Source organism: Phalangium opilio, unplaced genomic scaffold, assembly GCF_054372755.1.
Source record: "Phalangium opilio isolate 3A_F unplaced genomic scaffold, DU_Popi_V2 ptg000073l_1, whole genome shotgun sequence".
In the NCBI taxonomy this organism is placed as follows: domain Eukaryota; kingdom Metazoa; phylum Arthropoda; class Arachnida; order Opiliones; family Phalangiidae; genus Phalangium; species Phalangium opilio.
This window is the reverse complement of record NW_028324183.1, coordinates 1,092,574-1,110,230: the sequence shown is the minus strand read 5'-3', so window position 1 is coordinate 1,110,230 and position 17,657 is coordinate 1,092,574. Positions and strand designations below refer to the sequence as shown.

The window sequence follows — 17,657 nt, the reverse complement described above, 5'->3', positions numbered from 1 at the left end:
TCGAACCACCAACCTTTCGGTTAACAGCCGAAAGCGCTAACCATTGCGCCACGGAAGTTTTGAAAAAGACTGATTGCCACGTATTGTGGAAAAATTTCGCCTTTTTACGTTACTTCTAAAACTTCAAAACAACGCTCCCGGGTGGGCTCGAACCACCAACCTTTCGGTTAACAGCCGACCGCGCTAACCATTGCGCCACGGAAGCTTAGAGAAATATTGATTTTCACGTATCGTGCCTTTTTACGTTACTTCTAAGACTTCCAAACAACGCTCGCGGTTGGGCTCGAACCACCAACCTTTCGGTTAAAAGCCGAACGCGCTAACCATTACGCCACGGAAGCTTAGCATAACATTGATTGTCACGTATTGTGGAAAAATTTTGCCTTTTTACGTTACCTCTAAGACTTCAAAACAACGCTCAGTGGAAGGTTCGAACCACTAACCTTTCTGTTATTACCCGAACGCGCTAACCATTGCGCCACGGAAGCTTAGCATAACATTGATTGTCACGTATTGTGGAAAAATTTTGCCTTTTTACGTTATTTCTAAGACTTCAAAACAAGGCTCCCGGGTGGGCTCGAACCACCAACCTTTCGGTTAACAGCCGAAAGCGCTAACCATTGCGCCACGGAAGCTTTGAAAAAGACTGATTGCCACGTATTGTTGAAAAATTTTGCCTTTTTACGTTACTTCTAAAACTTCAAAACAACGCTCCCGGGTAGGCCCGAACCACCAACCTTTCGGTTAACAGCCGAAGGCGCTAACCACTGCGCCACGGAAGCTTAGAAAAACATTGATTGTCACGTATTGTGGAAAATTTTGCCTTTTTACGTTACTTTTAAGACGTCAAAACAACGCTCCCGGGTGGGCTCGAACCACCAACCTTTCGGTTAACAGCCGAACGCGCTAACCATTGCGCCACGGAAGCTTAGAAAATGATTGATTGTCAGGTATTGCGGAAAAATTTTGCCTTTTTACGTTACTTCTAAGACGTCAAAACAACGCTCCCGGGTGGGCTCGAACCACCATTCTTTCGGTTAACAGCCGAACGCGCTAAGCATTGCGCCACGGAAGCTTAGAAAAAGATTGATTGCCGCGTATTGTGATAAATTTTGCCTTTTTACGTTATTTCTAAGACTTCAAAACAACGCTCAGTGGAAGGCTCAAACCACTATCCTTTCTGTTATTACCCGAACGCGCTAACCATTGCGCCACGGAAGCTTAGCATAACATTGATTGTCACGTATTGTGGAAAAATTTTGCCTTTTTACGTTATTTCTAAGACTTCAAAACAAGGCTCCCGGGTGGGCTCGAACCACCAACCATTCGGTTAACAGCCGAAAGCGCTAACCATTGCGCCACGGAAGCTTTGAAAAAGACTGATTGCCACGTATTGTGGAAAAATTTTGCCTTTTTACGTTACTTCTAAAACTTCAAAACAACGCTCCCGGGTGGGCTCGAACCACCAACCTTTCGGTTAACAGCCGAAAGCGCTAACCATTGCGCCACGGAAGCTTTGAAAAAGACTGATTGCCACGTATTGTGGAAAAATTTTGCCTTTTTACGTTACTTCTAAAACTTCAAAACAACGCTCCCGGGTGGGCTCGAACCACCAACCTTTCGGTTAACAGCCGAACGCGCTAACCATTGCGCCACGGAAGCTTAGAGAAATATTGATTTTCACGTATCGTGCCTTTTTACGTTACTTCTAAGACTTCCAAACAACGCTCGCGGTTGGGCTCGAACCACCAACCTTTCGGTTAAAAGCCGAACGCGCTAACCATTGCGCCACGGAAGCTAAGAAAATGATTGATTGTCAGGTATTGCGGAAAAATTTTGCCTTTTTACGTTACTTCTAAGACTTCAAAACAAGGCTCCCGGGTGGGGTCGAACGATCTCCCTTTCGGTTAACAGCCGAACGCGCTAACCATTGCGCCACGGAAGCTTAGAAAAAGATTGATTGTCATGTATTGTGGAAACATTTTGCCTTTTTACGTTACTACTAAGTCTTCAAAACAAGGCTCCCGGGTGGGCTCGAACGACCTCCCTTTCGGTTAAAAGCCGAACGCGCTAACCATTGCGCCACGGAAGCTTAGAAAAAGATTGATTGTCATGTTTGTGGAAAAATTTTGCCTTTTTACCTTACTTCTAAGACTTCAAATCAAAGCTCTTTGGTGGGCTCGAACCACCAACCTTTCGGTTAACAGCCGAACGCGCTAACCATTGCGCCACGGAAGCTTAGAATAAGATTGATTGCCGCGTATTGTGGAAAAATTTTGCCTTTTTACGTTATTTCTAAGACTTCAAAACAACGCTCAGTGGAAGGTTCGAACCACTAACCTTTCTGTTATTACCCGAACGCGCTAACCATTGCGCCACGGAAGCTTAGCATAACATTGATTGTCACGTATTGTGGAAAAATTTTGCCTTTTTACGTTATTTCTAAGACTTCAAAACAAGGCTCCCGGGTGGGCTCGAACCACCAACCTTTCGGTTAACAGCCGAAAGCGCTAACCATTGCGCCACGGAAGCTTTGAAAAAGACTGATTGCCACGTATTGTTGAAAAATTTTGCCTTTTTACGTTACTTCTAAAACTTCAAAACAACGCTCCCGGGTAGGCCCGAACCACCAACCTTTCGGTTAACAGCCGAAGGCGCTAACCATTGCGCCACGGAAGCTTAGAAAAACATTGATTGTCACGTATTGTGGAAAATTTTGCCTTTTTACGTTACTTTTAAGACGTCAAAACAACGCTCCCGGGTGGGCTCGAACCACCAACGTTTCGGTTAACAGCCGAACGCGCTAACCATTGCGCCACGGAAGCTTGGAAAATGATTGATTGTCAGGTATTGCGGAAAAATTTTGCCTTTTTACGTTACTTCTAAGACGTCAAAACAACGCTCCCGGGTGGGCTCGAACCACCATTCTTTCGGTTAACAGCCGAACGCGCTAAGCATTGCGCCACGGAAGCTTAGAAAAAGATTGATTGCCGCGTATTGTGATAAATTTTGCCTTTTTACGTTATTTCTAAGACTTCAAAACAACGCTCAGTGGAAGGCTCAAACCACTATCCTTTCTGTTATTACCCGAACGCGCTAACCATTGCGCCACGGAAGCTTTGAAAAAGACTGATTGCCACGTATTGTGGAAAAATTTTGCCTTTTTACGTTACTTCTAAAACTTCAAAACAACGCTCCCGGGTGGGCTCGAACCACCAACCTTTCGGTTAACAGCCGAAAGCGCTAACCATTGCGCCACGGAAGCTTTGAAAAAGACTGATTGCCACGTATTGTGGAAAAATTTTGCCTTTTTACGTTACTTCTAAAACTTCAAAACAACGCTCCCGGGTGGGCTCGAACCACCAACCTTTCGGTTAACAGCCGAAAGCGCTAACCATTGCGCCACGGAAGTTTTGAAAAAGACTGATTGCCACGTATTGTGGAAAAATTTCGCCTTTTTACGTTACTTCTAAAACTTCAAAACAACGCTCCCGGGTGGGCTCGAACCACCAACCTTTCGGTTAACAGCCGACCGCGCTAACCATTGCGCCACGGAAGCTTAGAGAAATATTGATTTTCACGTATCGTGCCTTTTTACGTTACTTCTAAGACTTCCAAACAACGCTCGCGGTTGGGCTCGAACCACCAACCTTTCGGTTAAAAGCCGAACGCGCTAACCATTACGCCACGGAAGCTTAGCATAACATTGATTGTCACGTATTGTGGAAAAATTTTGCCTTTTTACGTTACCTCTAAGACTTCAAAACAACGCTCAGTGGAAGGTTCGAACCACTAACCTTTCTGTTATTACCCGAACGCGCTAACCATTGCGCCACGGAAGCTTAGCATAACATTGATTGTCACGTATTGTGGAAAAATTTTGCCTTTTTACGTTATTTCTAAGACTTCAAAACAAGGCTCCCGGGTGGGCTCGAACCACCAACCTTTCGGTTAACAGCCGAAAGCGCTAACCATTGCGCCACGGAAGCTTTGAAAAAGACTGATTGCCACGTATTGTTGAAAAATTTTGCCTTTTTACGTTACTTCTAAAACTTCAAAACAACGCTCCCGGGTAGGCCCGAACCACCAACCTTTCGGTTAACAGCCGAAGGCGCTAACCATTGCGCCACGGAAGCTTAGAAAAACATTGATTGTCACGTATTGTGGAAAATTTTGCCTTTTTACGTTACTTTTAAGACGTCAAAACAACGCTCCCGGGTGGGCTCGAACCACCAACCTTTCGGTTAACAGCCGAACGCGCTAACCATTGCGCCACGGAAGCTTAGAAAATGATTGATTGTCAGGTATTGCGGAAAAATTTTGCCTTTTTACGTTACTTCTAAGACGTCAAAACAACGCTCCCGGGTGGGCTCGAACCACCATTCTTTCGGTTAACAGCCGAACGCGCTAAGCATTGCGCCACGGAAGCTTAGAAAAAGATTGATTGCCGCGTATTGTGATAAATTTTGCCTTTTTACGTTATTTCTAAGACTTCAAAACAACGCTCAGTGGAAGGCTCAAACCACTATCCTTTCTGTTATTACCCGAACGCGCTAACCATTGCGCCACGGAAGCTTAGCATAACATTGATTGTCACGTATTGTGGAAAAATTTTGCCTTTTTACGTTATTTCTAAGACTTCAAAACAAGGCTCCCGGGTGGGCTCGAACCACCAACCTTTCGGTTAACAGCCGAAAGCGCTAACCATTGCGCCACGGAAGCTTTGAAAAAGACTGATTGCCACGTATTGTGGAAAAATTTTGCCTTTTTACGTTACTTCTAAAACTTCAAAACAACGCTCCCGGGTGGGCTCGAACCACCAACCTTTCGGTTAACAGCCGAAAGCGCTAACCATTGCGCCACGGAAGCTTTGAAAAAGACTGATTGCCACGTATTGTGGAAAAATTTTGCCTTTTTACGTTACTTCTAAAACTTCAAAACAACGCTCCCGGGTGGGCTCGAACCACCAACCTTTCGGTTAACAGCCGAAAGCGCTAACCATTGCGCCACGGAAGCTTTGAAAAAGACTGATTGCCACGTATTGTGGAAAAATTTCGCCTTTTTACGTTACTTCTAAAACTTCAAAACAACGCTCCCGGGTGGGCTCGAACCACCAACCTTTCGGTTAACAGCCGAACGCGCTAACCATTGCGCCACGGAAGCTTAGAGAAATATTGATTTTCACGTATCGTGCCTTTTTACGTTACTTCTAAGACTTCCAAACAACGCTCGCGGTTGGGCTCGAACCACCAACCTTTCGGTTAAAAGCCGAACGCGCTAACCATTGCGCCACGGAAGCTAAGAAAATGATTGATTGTCAGGTATTGCGGAAAAATTTTGCCTTTTTACGTTACTTCTAAGACTTCAAAACAAGGCTCCCGGGTGGGGTCGAACGATCTCCCTTTCGGTTAACAGCCGAACGCGCTAACCATTGCGCCACGGAAGCTTAGAAAAAGATTGATTGTCATGTATTGTGGAAACATTTTGCCTTTTTACGTTACTACTAAGTCTTCAAAACAAGGCTCCCGGGTGGGCTCGAACGACCTCCCTTTCGGTTAAAAGCCGAACGCGCTAACCATTGCGCCACGGAAGCTTAGAAAAAGATTGATTGTCATGTTTGTGGAAAAATTTTGCCTTTTTACCTTACTTCTAAGACTTCAAATCAAAGCTCTTTGGTGGGCTCGAACCACCAACCTTTCGGTTAACAGCCGAACGCGCTAACCATTGCGCCACGGAAGCTTAGAAAATGATTGATTGTCAGGTATTGCGGAAAAATTTTGCCTTTTTACGTTACTTCTAAGACGTCAAAACAACGCTCCCGGGTGGGCTCGAACCACCAACCTTTCGGTTAACAGCCGAACGCGCTAACCATTGCGCCACGGAAGCTTAGAATAAGATTGATTGCCGCGTATTGTGGAAAAATTTTGCCTTTTTACGTTATTTCTAAGACTTCAAAACAACGCTCAGTGGAAGGCTCAAACCACTAACCTTTCTGTTATTACCCGAACGCGCTAACCATTGCGCCACGGAAGCTTAGCATAACATTGATTGTCACGTATTGTGGAAAAATTTTGCCTTTTTACGTTACTTCTAAGACTTCAAAACAACGCTCCCGGATGGGCTCGAACCACCAACCTTTCGGTTAACAGCCGAACGCGCTAACCATTACGCCACGGAAGCTTAGAAAAACATTGATTGTCACGTATTGTGGAAAAATTTTGCCTTTTTACGTTATTTCTAAGACTTCAAAACAAGGCTCCCGGGTGGGCTCGAACCACCAACCATTCGGTTAACAGCCGAAGCGCTAACCATTGCGCCACGGAAGCTTTGAAAACGACTGATTGCCACGTATTGTGGAAAAATTTTGCCTTTTTACGTTACTTCTAAAACTTCAAAACAACGCTCCCGGGTGGGCTCGAACCACCAACCTTTCGGTTAACAGCCGAAAGCGCTAACCATTGCGCCACGGAAGCTTTGAAAACGACTGATTGCCACGTATTGTGGAAAAATTTTGCCTTTTTACGTTACTTCTAAAACTTCAAAACAACGCTCCGGGGTGGGCTCGAACCACCAACCTTTCGGTTAACAGCCGAACGCGCTAACCATTGCGCCACGGAAGCTTTGAAAAAGACTGATTGCCACGTATTGTGGAAAAATTTTGCCTTTTTACGTTACTTCTAAAACTTCAAAACAACGCTCCCGGGTGGGCTCGAACCACCAACCTTTCGGTTAACAGCCGAACGCGCTAACCATTGCGCCACGGAAGCTAAGAAAATGAGTGATTGTCAGGTATTGCGGAAAAATTGTGACTTTTTACGTTACTTCTAAGACTTCAAAACAACGCTCAGTGGTAGGCTCGAACCACCAACCTTTCGGTTAACAGCCGAACGCGCTAACCATTGCGCCACGGAAGCTTAGAAAAACACTGATTGTCACGTATTGTGGGAAAAGTTTGCCTTTTTACGTTACTTCTAAGACTTCAAAACAACGCTCCCGGGTGGGCTCGAACCACCACAACCTTTCAGTTAACAGCCGAACGCGCTAACCATTGCGCCACGGAAGCTTAGAAAAAGATTGATTGCCGCGTATTGTGGAAAAATTTTGCCTTTTTACGTTATTTCTAAGACTTCAAAACAACGCTCAGTGGAAGGCTCGAACCACTAACCTTTCTGTTATTACCCGAACGCGCTAACCATTGCGCCACGGAAGCTTAGCATAACACTGATTGTCACGTATTGTGGAAAAATTTTGCCTTTTTACGTTATTTCTAAGACTTCAAAACAACGCTCCCGGGTGGGCTCGAACCACCAACCTTTCGGTTAACAGCCGAAAGCGCTAACCATTGCGCCACGGAAGCTTTGAAAAAGACTGATTGCCACGTATTGTTGAAAAATTTTGCCTTTTTACGTTACTTCTAAAACTTCGAAACAACGCTCCCGGGTTGGCTCGAACCACCAACCTTTCGGTTAACAGCCGAACGCGCTAACCATTGCGCCACGGAAGCTTAGAAAAACACTGATTGTCACGTATTGTGGGAAAAGTTTGCCTTTTTACGTTACTTCTAAGACTTCAAAACAACGCTTCCGGGTGGGCTCGAATCACCAACCTTTCAGTTAAAAGCCGAACGCGCTAACCAATGCGCCACGGAAGCTTTGAAAAAGATTGATTGCCACGTATTGTGGAAAAATTTTGCCTTTTTACGTTACTTCTAAAACTTCAAAACAACGCTCCCGGGTGGGCTCGAACCACCAACCTTTCGGTTAACAGCCGAAAGCGCTAACCATTGCGCCATGGAAGCGTAGAAAAGATTGATTGTCACGTATTGTGGAAAAATTTTGCCTTTTTACGTTACTTCTAAGACGTCACAACAACGCTCCCGGGTAGGCTCGAACTACCAACCTTTCGGTTAACAGCCGAACGCGCTAACCATTGCGCCACGGAAGCTTAGTAAAACATTGATTGTCACGTATTGTGGAAAAATTTTGCCTTTTTACGTTACTTCTAAGACTTCAAAACAACGCTCCCGGGTGGGCTCGAACCACCAACCTTTCGGTTAACAGCCGAACGCGCTAACCATTACGCCACGGAAGCTTAGAAAACATTGATTGTCACGTATTGTGGAAAAATTTTGCCTTTTTACGTTATTTCTAAGACTTCAAAACAAGGCTCCCGGGTGGGCTCGAACGACCAACCTTTCGGTTAACAGCCGAAAGCGCTAACCATTGCGCCACGGAAGCTTCGAAAAAGACTGATTGCCACGTATTGTGGAAAAATTTTGCCTTTTTACGTTACTTCTAAAACTTCAAAACAACGCTCCCGGGTGGGCTCGAACCACCAACCTTTCGGTTAACAGCCGAACGCGCTAACCATTGCGCCACGGAAGCTAAGAAAATGATTGATTGTCAGGTATTGCGGAAAAATTGTGACTTTTTACGTTACTTCTAAGACTTCAAAACAACGCTCAGTGGTAGGCTCGAACCACCAACCTTTCGGTTAACAGCCGAACGCGCTAACCATTGCGCCACGGAAGCTTAGTAAAACATTGATTGTCACGTATTGTGGAAAAATTTTGCCTTTTTACGTTACTTCTAAGACTTCAAAACAACGCTCCCGGGTGGGCTCGAACCACCAACCTTTCGGTTAACAGCCGAACGCGCTAACCATTACGCCACGGAAGCTTAGAAAACATTGATTGTCACGTATTGTGGAAAAATTTTGCCTTTTTACGTTACTTCTAAGACTTCAAAACAACGCTCAGTGGTAGGCTCGAACCACCAACCTTTCGGTTAACAGCCGAACGCGCTAACCATTGCGCCACGGAAGCTTAGTAAAACATTGATTGTCACGTATTGTGGAAAAATTTTGCCTTTTTACGTTACTTCTAAGACTTCAAAACAACGCTCCCGGGTGGGCTCGTACCACCAACCTTTCGGTTAACAGCCGAAAGCGCTAACCATTGCGCCACGGAAGCTTTGAAAAAGACTGATTGCCACGTATTGTTGAAAAATTTTGCCTTTTTACGTTACTTCTAAAACTTCAAAACAACGCTCCCGGGTGGGCTCGAACCACCAACCTTTCGGTTAACAGCCGAACGCGCTAACCATTGCGCCACGGAAGCTTAGAGTAATATTGATTTTCACGTATTGTGCCTTTTTACGTTACTTCTAAGACTTCCAAACAACGCTCGCGGTTGGGCTCGAACCACCAACCATTCGGTTAACAGCCGAACGCGCTAATCATTGCGCCACGGAAGCTAAGAAAATGATTGATTGTCAGGTATTGCGGAAAAATTTTGCCTTTTTACGTTACTTCTAAGACTTCAAAACAAGGCTCCCGGGTGGGCTCGAACGATCTCCCTTTCGGTTAACAGCCGAACGCGCTAACCATTGCGCCACGGAAGCTTAGAAAAAGATTGATTGTCATGTATTGTGGGAACATTTTGCCTTTTTACGTTACTACTAAGTCTTCAAAACAAGGCTCCCGGGTGGGCTCGAACGACCTCCCTTTCGGTTAAAAGCCGAACGCGCTAACCATTGCGCCACGGAAGCTTAGAAAAAGATTGATTGTCATGTTTGTGGAAAAATTTTGCCTTTTTACCTTACTTCTAAGACTTCAAATCAAAGCTCTTGGGTGGGCTCGACCCAAGAACCTTTCGGTTAACAGCCGAACGCGCTAACCATTGCGCCACGGAAGCTTAGAAAAACATTGATTGTCACGTATTGTGGAAAAATTTTGCCTTTTTACGTTACTTCTAAGACGTCAAAACAACGCTCCCGGGTGGGCTCGAACGACCAACCTTTCGGTTTACAGCCGAAAGCGCTAACCATTGCGCCACGGAAGCTTTGAAAAAGACTGATTGCCACGTATTGTGGAAAAATTTTGCCTTTTTACGTTACTTCTAAAACTTCAAAACGACGCTCCCGGTTGGGCTCGAACCACCAACCTTTCGGTTAACAGCCGAACGCGCTAACCATTGCGCCACGGAAGCTCAGCATAACATTGATTGTCACGTATTGTGGAAAAATTTTGTCTTTTTACGTTACTTCTAAGACTTCAAAACAACGCTCCCGGGTGGGCTCGAACCACCAACCTTTCGGTTAACAGCCGAACGCGCTAACCATTACGCCACGGAAGCTTAGAAAAACATTGATTGTCACGTATTGTGGAAAAAGTTTGCCTTTTTACGTTACTTCTAAGACGTCACAACAACGCTCCCGGGTAGGCTCGAACGAGCAACCTTTCGGTTAACAGCCGAAAGCGCTAACCATTGCGCCATGGAAGCTTAGAAAAGATTGATTGTCACGTATTGTGGAAAAATTTTGCCTTTTTACGTTACTTCTAAGACGTCACAACAACGCTCCCGGGTAGGCTCGAACTACCAACCTTTCGGTTAACAGCCGAACGCGCTAACCATTGCGCCACGGAAGCTTGGTAAAACATTGATTGTCACGTATTGTGGAAAAATTTTGCCTTTTTACGTTACTTCTAAAACTTCAAAACAACGCTCCCGGGTGGGCTCGAACCACCAACCTTTCGGTTAACAGCCGAACGCGCTAACCATTACGCCACGGAAGCTTAGAAATTATTGATTGTCACGTATTGTGGAAAAATTTTGCCTTTTTACGTTATTTCTAAGACTTCAAAACAAGGCTCCCGGGTGGGCTCGAACGACCAACCTTTCGGTTAACAGCCGAAAGCGCTAACCAATGCGCCACTGAAGCTTTGAAAAAGACTGATTGCCACGTATTGTGGAAAAATTTTGCCTTTTTACGTTACTTCTAAAACTTCAAAACAACGCTCCCGGGTAGGCTCGAACCACCAACCTTTCGGTTAACAGCCGAACGCGCTAACCATTGCGCCACGGAAGCTAAGAAAATGATTGATTGTCAGGTATTGCGGAAAAAGTTTGCCTTTTTACGTTACTTCTAAGACGTCACAACAACGCTCCCGGGTAGGCTCGAACGAGCAACCTTTCGGTTAACAGCCGAAAGCGCTAACCATTGCGCCATGGAAGCTTAGGAAAGATTGATTGTCACGTATTGTGGAAAAATTTTGCCTTTTTACGTTACTTCTAACACGTCACAACAACGCTCCCGTGTAGGCTCGAACTACCAACCTTTCGGTTAACAGCCGAACGCGCTAACCATTGCGCCACGGATGCTTGGTAAAACATTGATTGTCACGTATTGTGGAAAAATTTTGCCTTTTTACGTTACTTCTAAAACTTCAAAACAACGCTCCCGGGTGGGCTCGAACCACCAACCTTTCGGTTAACAGCCGAACGCGCTAACCATTACGCCACGGAAGCTTAGAAAACATTGATTGTCACGTATTGTGGAAAAATTTTGCCTTTTTACGTTATTTCTAAGACTTCAAAACAAGGCTCCCGGGTGGGCTCGAACGACCAACCTTTCGGTTAACAGCCGAAAGCGCTAACCATTGCGCCACTGAAGCTTTGAAAAAGACCGATTGCCACGTATTGTGGAAAAATTTTGCCTTTTTACGTTACTTCTAAAACTTCAAAACAACGCTCCCGGGTGGGCTCGAACCACCAACCTTTCGGTTAACAGCCGAACGCGCTAACCATTGCGCCACGGAAGCTAAGCAAATGATTGATTGTCAGGTATTGCGGAAAAATTGTGACTTTTTACGTTACTTCTAAGACTTCAAAACAACGCTCATTGGTAGGCTCGAACCACCAACCTTTCGGTTAACAGCCGAACGCGCTAACCATTGCGCCACGGAAGCTTAGTAAAACATTGATTGTCACGTATTGTGGAAAAATTTTGCCTTTTTACGTTACTTCTAAGACTTCAAAACAACGCTCCCGGGTGGGCTCGAACCACCAACCTTTCGGTTAACAGCCGAACGCGCTAACCATTACGCCACGGAAGCTTAGAAAACATTGATTGTCACGTATTGTGGAAAAATTTTGCCTTTTTACGTTTTTTCTAAGACTTCAAAACAAGGCTCCCGGGTGGGCTCGAACGACCAACCTTTCGATTAGCAGCCGAAAGCGCTAACCATTGCGCCACGGAAGCTTTGAAAAAGACTGATTGCCACGTATTGTGGAAAAATTTTGCCTTTTTACGTTACTTCTAAAACTTCAAAACAACGCCCCCGGGTGGGCTCGAACCACCAACCTTTCGGTTAACAGCCGAACGCGCTAACCATTGCGCCACGGAAGCTAACAAAATGATTGATTGTCATGTTTGTGGAAAAATTTTGCCTTTTTACCTTACTTCTAAGACTTCAAATCAAAGCTCTTGGGTGGGCTCGACCCACCAACCTTTCGGTTAACAGCCGAACGCGCTAACTATTGCGCCACGGAAGCTTAGAAAAGCATTGATTGTCACGTATTGTGGAAAAATTTTGTCTTTTTACGTTACTTCTAAGACTTCAAAACAACGCTCCCGGGTGGGCTCGAACCACCAACCTTTCGGTTAACAGCCGAACGCGCTAACCATTACGCCACGGAAGCTTAGCAAAACATTGATTGTCACGTATTGTGGAAAAATTTTGCCTTTTTACGTTACTTCTAAGACGTCACAACAACGCTCCCGGGTAGGCTCGAACGAGCAACCTTTCGGTTAACAGCCGAAAGCGCTAACCATTGCGCCATGGAAGCTTAGAAAAGATTGATTGTCACGTATTGTGGAAAAATTTTGCCTTTTTACGTTACTTCTAAGACGTCACGACAACGCTCCCGGGTAGGCTCGAACTACCAACCTTTCGGTTTTCAGCCGAACGCGCTAACCATTGCGCCAAGGAAGCTTAGTAAAACATTGATTGTCACGTATTGTGGAAAAATTTTGCCTTTTTACGTTACTTCTAAGACTTCAAAACAACGCTCCCGGGTGGGCTCGAACCACCAACCTTTCGGTTATTAGCCGAACGCGCTAACCATTGAGCCAGGGAAGCTTAGAGTAATATTGATTTTCACGTATTGTGCCTTTTTACGTTACTTCTAAGACTTCCAAACAACGCTCGCGGTTGGGCTCGAACCACCAACCTTTCGGTTAACAGCCGAACGCGCTAACCATTGCGCCACGGAAGCTAAGAAAATGATTGATTGTCAGGTATTGCGGAAAAATTTTGCCTTTTTACGTTACTTCTAAGACTTCAAAACAAGGCTCCCGGGTGGGATCGAACGATCTCCCTTTCGGTTAACAGCCGAACGCGCTAACCATTGCGCCACGGAAGCTTAGAAAAAGATTGATTGTCATGTATTGTGGAAACATTTTGCCTTTTTACGTTACTTCTAAGTCTTCAAAACAAGGCTCCCGGGTGGGCTCGAACGACCTCCCTTTCGGTTAAAAGCCGAACGCGCTAACCATTGCGCCATGGAAGCTTAGCATAACATTGATTGTCACGTATTGTGGAAAAATTTTGTCTTTTTACGTTACTTCTAAGACTTGAAAACAAGGCTCCCGGGTGGGCTCGAACGACCAACCTTTCGGTTAACAGCCGAAAGCGCTAACCATTGCGCCATGGAAGCTTAGAAAAGATTGATTGTCACGTATTGGGGAAAAATTTTGCCTTTTTACGTTACTTCTAAGACGTCACAACAACGCTCTCGGGTAGGCTCGAACTACCAACCTTTCGGTTAACAGCCGAACGCGCTAACCATTGCGCCACGGAAGCTTAGAAAAAGATTGATTGCCGCGTATTGTGGAAAAATTTTGCCTTTTTACGATACTTCTAAGACTTCAAAGCAACCCTCCCGGGTAGGCTCGAACCACCAACCTTTCGGTTAACAGCCGAACGCGCTAACCCTTGCGCCACGGAAGCTTAGAAAAAGATTGATTGCCGCGTATTGTGGAAAAGTTTTGCCTTTTTACGTTACTTCTAAAACTTCAAAACAACGCTCCCGGGTGGGCTCGAACCACCAACCTTTCGGTTAACAGCCGAACGCGCTAACATTGCGCCACGGAAGCTTAGAGAAATATTGATTTTCACGTATTGTGCCTTTTTACGTTACTTCTCAGACTTCCAAACAACGCTCGCGGTTGGGCTCGAACCACCAACCTTTCGGTTAACAGCCGAACGCGCTAACAATTGCGCCACGGAAGCTTAGAGAAATATTGATTTTCACGTATTGTGCCTTTTTACGTTACTTCTAAGACTTCCAAACAACGCTCGCGGTTGGGCTCGAACCACCAACCTTTCGGTTAACAGCCGAACGCGCTAACCATTGCGCCACGGAAGCTTATTACAACATTGATTTTCACGTATTATGGAAAGATTTTGCCTTTTAACGTTACTTCTAAGACTTCAAATCAACGCACCCGGGTGGGCTCAAACCACCAACCTTTCGGTTAACAGCCGAACGCGCTAACCATTGCGCCACGGAAGTTTAGAAAAACACTGATTGTCACGTATTGTGGGAAAAGTTTGCCTTTTTACGTTACTTCTAAGACTTCAAAACAACGCTCCCGGGTGGGCTCGAACCACCAACCTTTCAGTTAACAGCCGAACGCGCTAACCATTGCGCCACGGAAGCTTTGAAAAAGACTGATTGCCACGTATTGTGGAAAAATTTTGCCTTTTTACGTTACTTCTAAAACTTCAAAACAACGCTCCCGGGTGGGCTCGAACCACCAACCTTTCGGTTAACAGCCGAACGCGCTAACCATTGCGCCACGGAAGCTTAGAGTAATATTGATTTTCACGTATTGTGCCTTTTTACGTTACTTCTAAGACTTCCAAACAACGCTCGCGGTTGGGCTCGAACCACCAACCTTTCGGTTAACAGCCGAACGCGCTAACCATTGCGCCACGGAAGCTAAGAAAATGATTGATTGTCAGGTATTGCGGAAAAATTTTGCCTTTTTACGTTACTTCTAAGACTTCAAAACAAGGCTCCCGGGTGGGCTCGAACGATCTCCCTTTCGGTTAACAGCCGAACGCGCTAACCATTGCGCCACGGAAGCTTAGAAAAAGATTGATTGTCATGCATTGTGGAAACATTTTGCCTTTTTACGTTACTTCTAAGTCTTCAAAACAAGGGTCCCGGGTGGGCTCGAACGACCTCCCTTTCGGTTAAAAGCCGAACGCGCTAACCATTGCGCCACGGAAGCTTAGAAAAAGATTGATTGTCATGTTTGTTTAAAAATTTTGCCTTTTTACCTTACTTCTAAGACTTCAAATCAAAGCTCTTGGGTTGGCTCGACCCACCAACCTTTCGGTTAACAGCCGAACGCGCTAACCATTGCGCCACGGAAGCTTAGAAAATCATTGATTGTCACGTATTGTGGAAAAATTTTGCCTTTTTACGTTACTTCTAAGACGTCAAAACAACGCTCCCGGGTGGGCTCGAACCACCAACCTTTCGGTTAACAGCCGAACGCGCTAACCATTACGCCACGGAAGCTTAGAAAAAGATTGATTGCCGCGTATTGTGGAAAACGTTTGCCTTTTTACGTTATTTCTAAGACTTCAAAACAACGCTCAGTGGAAGGCTCGAACCACTAACCTTTCTATTTTTACCTGAACGCGCTAACCATTGCGCCATGGAAGCTTAGCATAACATTGATTGTCACGTATTGTGGAAAAATTTTGTCTTTTTACGTTACTTCTAAGACTTCAAAACAAGGCTCCCGGGTGGGCTCAAACGACCAACCTTTCGGTTAACAGCCGAAAGCGCTAACCATTGCGCCATGGAAGCTTAGAAAAGATTGATTGTCACGTATTGTGGAAAACTTTTGCCTTTTTACGTTACTTCTAAGACTTCAAAACAACGCTCAGTGGTAGGCTCGAACCACCAACCTTACGGTTAACAGCCGAACGCGCTAACCATTGCGCCACGGAAGCTTAGAAAAACATTGATTGTCACGTATTGTGGAAACTTTTGCCTTTTTACGTTACTTCTAAGACGTCAAAACAACGCTCCCGGGTGGGCTCGAACCACCAACCTTTCGGTTAACAGCCGAACGCGCTAACCATTGCGCCACGGAAGCTTAGAACAACATTGATTGTCACGTATTGTGGAAAAATTTTGCCTGTTTACGTTACTTCTAAGACTTCAAAACAACGCTCCCGGGTGGGCTCGAACCACCAACCTTTCAGTTAAAAGCCGAACGCGCTAACCATTGCGCCACGGAAGCTTTGAAAAATATTGATTGCCACGTATTGTGGAAAAATTTTGCCTTTTTACGTTACTTCTAAATCTTCAAAACAACGCTCCCGGGTGGGCTCGAACCACCAACCTTTCGGTTAACAGCCGAACGCGCTAACCATTGCGCCACGGAAGCTTAGAGAAATATTGATTTTCACGTATTGTGCCTTTTTACGTTACTTCTAAGACGTCAAAACAACGCTCCCGGGTGGGCTCGAACCACCAACCTTTCGGTTAACAGCCGAACGCGCTAACCATTGCGCCACGGAAGCTTAGAACAACATTGATTGTCACGTATTGTGGAAAAATTTTGCCTGTTTACGTTACTTCTAAGACTTCAAATCAAAGCTCTTGGGTGGGCTCGACCCACCAACCTTTCGGTTAACAGCCGAACGCGCTAACTATTGCGCCACGGAAGCTTAGAAAAGCATTGATTGTCACGTATTGTGGAAAAATTTTGCCTTTTTACGTTACTTCTAAGACGTCAAAACAACGCTCCCGGGTGGGCTCGAACCACCAACCTTTCGGTTAACAGCCGAACGCGCTAACCATTGCGCCACGGAAGCTTAGAAAAAGATTGATTGCCGCGTATTGTGGAAAAATTTTGCCTTTTTACGTTATTTCTAAGACTTCAAAACAACGCTCAGTGGAAGGCTCGAACCACTAACCTTTCTGTTATTACCCGAACGCGCTAACCATTGCGCCACGGAAGCTTAGCATAACATTGATTGTCACGTATTGTGGAAAAATTTTGTCTTTTTACGTTACTTCTAAGACTTCAAAACAACGCTCCCGGGTGGGCTCGAACCACCAACCTTTCGGTTAACAGCCGAACGCGCTAACCATTACGCCACGGAAGCTTAGCAAAACATTGATTGTCACGTATTGAGGAAAAATTTTGCCTTTTTACGTTACTTCTAAGACGTCACAACAACGCTCCCGGGTAGGCTCGAACGAGCAACCTTTCGGTTAACAGCCGAAAGCGCTAACCATTGCGCCATGGAAGCTTAGAAAAGATTGATTGTCACGTATTGTGGAAAAATTTTGCCTTTTTACGTTACTTCTAAGACGTCAAGACAACGCTCCCGGGTAGGCTCGAACTACCAACCTTTCGGTTTTCAGCCGAACGCGCTAACCATTGCGCCAAGGAAGCTTAGTAAAACATTGATTGTCACGTATTGTGGAAAAATTTTGCCTTTTTACGTTACTTCTAAGACTTCAAAACAACGCTCCCGGGTGGGCTCGAACCACCAACCTTTCGGTTATTAGCCGAACGCGCTAACCATTGAGCCAGGGAAGCTTAGAGTAATATTGATTTTCACGTATTGTGCCTTTTTACGTTACTTCTAAGACTTCCAAACAACGCTCGCGGTTGGGCTCGAACCACCAACCTTTCGGTTAACAGCCGAACGCGCTAACCATTGCGCCACGGAAGCTAAGAAAATGATTGATTGTCAGGTATTGCGGAAAAATTTTGCCTTTTTACGTTACTTCTAAGACTTCAAAACAAGGCTCCCGGGTGGGATCGAACGATCTCCCT

General features: G+C 45.2%; 5 non-coding genes across 5 annotated transcripts; all 5 read right to left on the bottom strand.

The window, feature by feature from the left end:
- Positions 1–9,768: 9,768 nt before the first annotated feature.
- TRNAY-GUA (transfer RNA tyrosine (anticodon GUA)) lies at positions 9,769–9,841 on the bottom strand. The gene has a single exon. It is a non-coding gene; the product is annotated as a tRNA-Tyr (tRNA).
- A 2,127-nt stretch (positions 9,842–11,968) lies between these two features.
- Positions 11,969–12,041, bottom strand: TRNAS-GCU (transfer RNA serine (anticodon GCU)). The gene has a single exon. It is a non-coding gene; the product is annotated as a tRNA-Ser (tRNA).
- Positions 12,042–12,848: 807 nt separating this feature from the next.
- TRNAI-AAU (transfer RNA isoleucine (anticodon AAU)) lies at positions 12,849–12,921 on the bottom strand. The gene has a single exon. It is a non-coding gene; the product is annotated as a tRNA-Ile (tRNA).
- A 3,112-nt stretch (positions 12,922–16,033) lies between these two features.
- TRNAK-UUU (transfer RNA lysine (anticodon UUU)) lies at positions 16,034–16,106 on the bottom strand. Its single transcript has one exon. It is a non-coding gene; the product is annotated as a tRNA-Lys (tRNA).
- A 1,238-nt stretch (positions 16,107–17,344) lies between these two features.
- On the bottom strand, positions 17,345–17,417 carry TRNAI-AAU (transfer RNA isoleucine (anticodon AAU)). The gene has a single exon. It is a non-coding gene; the product is annotated as a tRNA-Ile (tRNA).
- Positions 17,418–17,657: the final 240 nt, after the last annotated feature.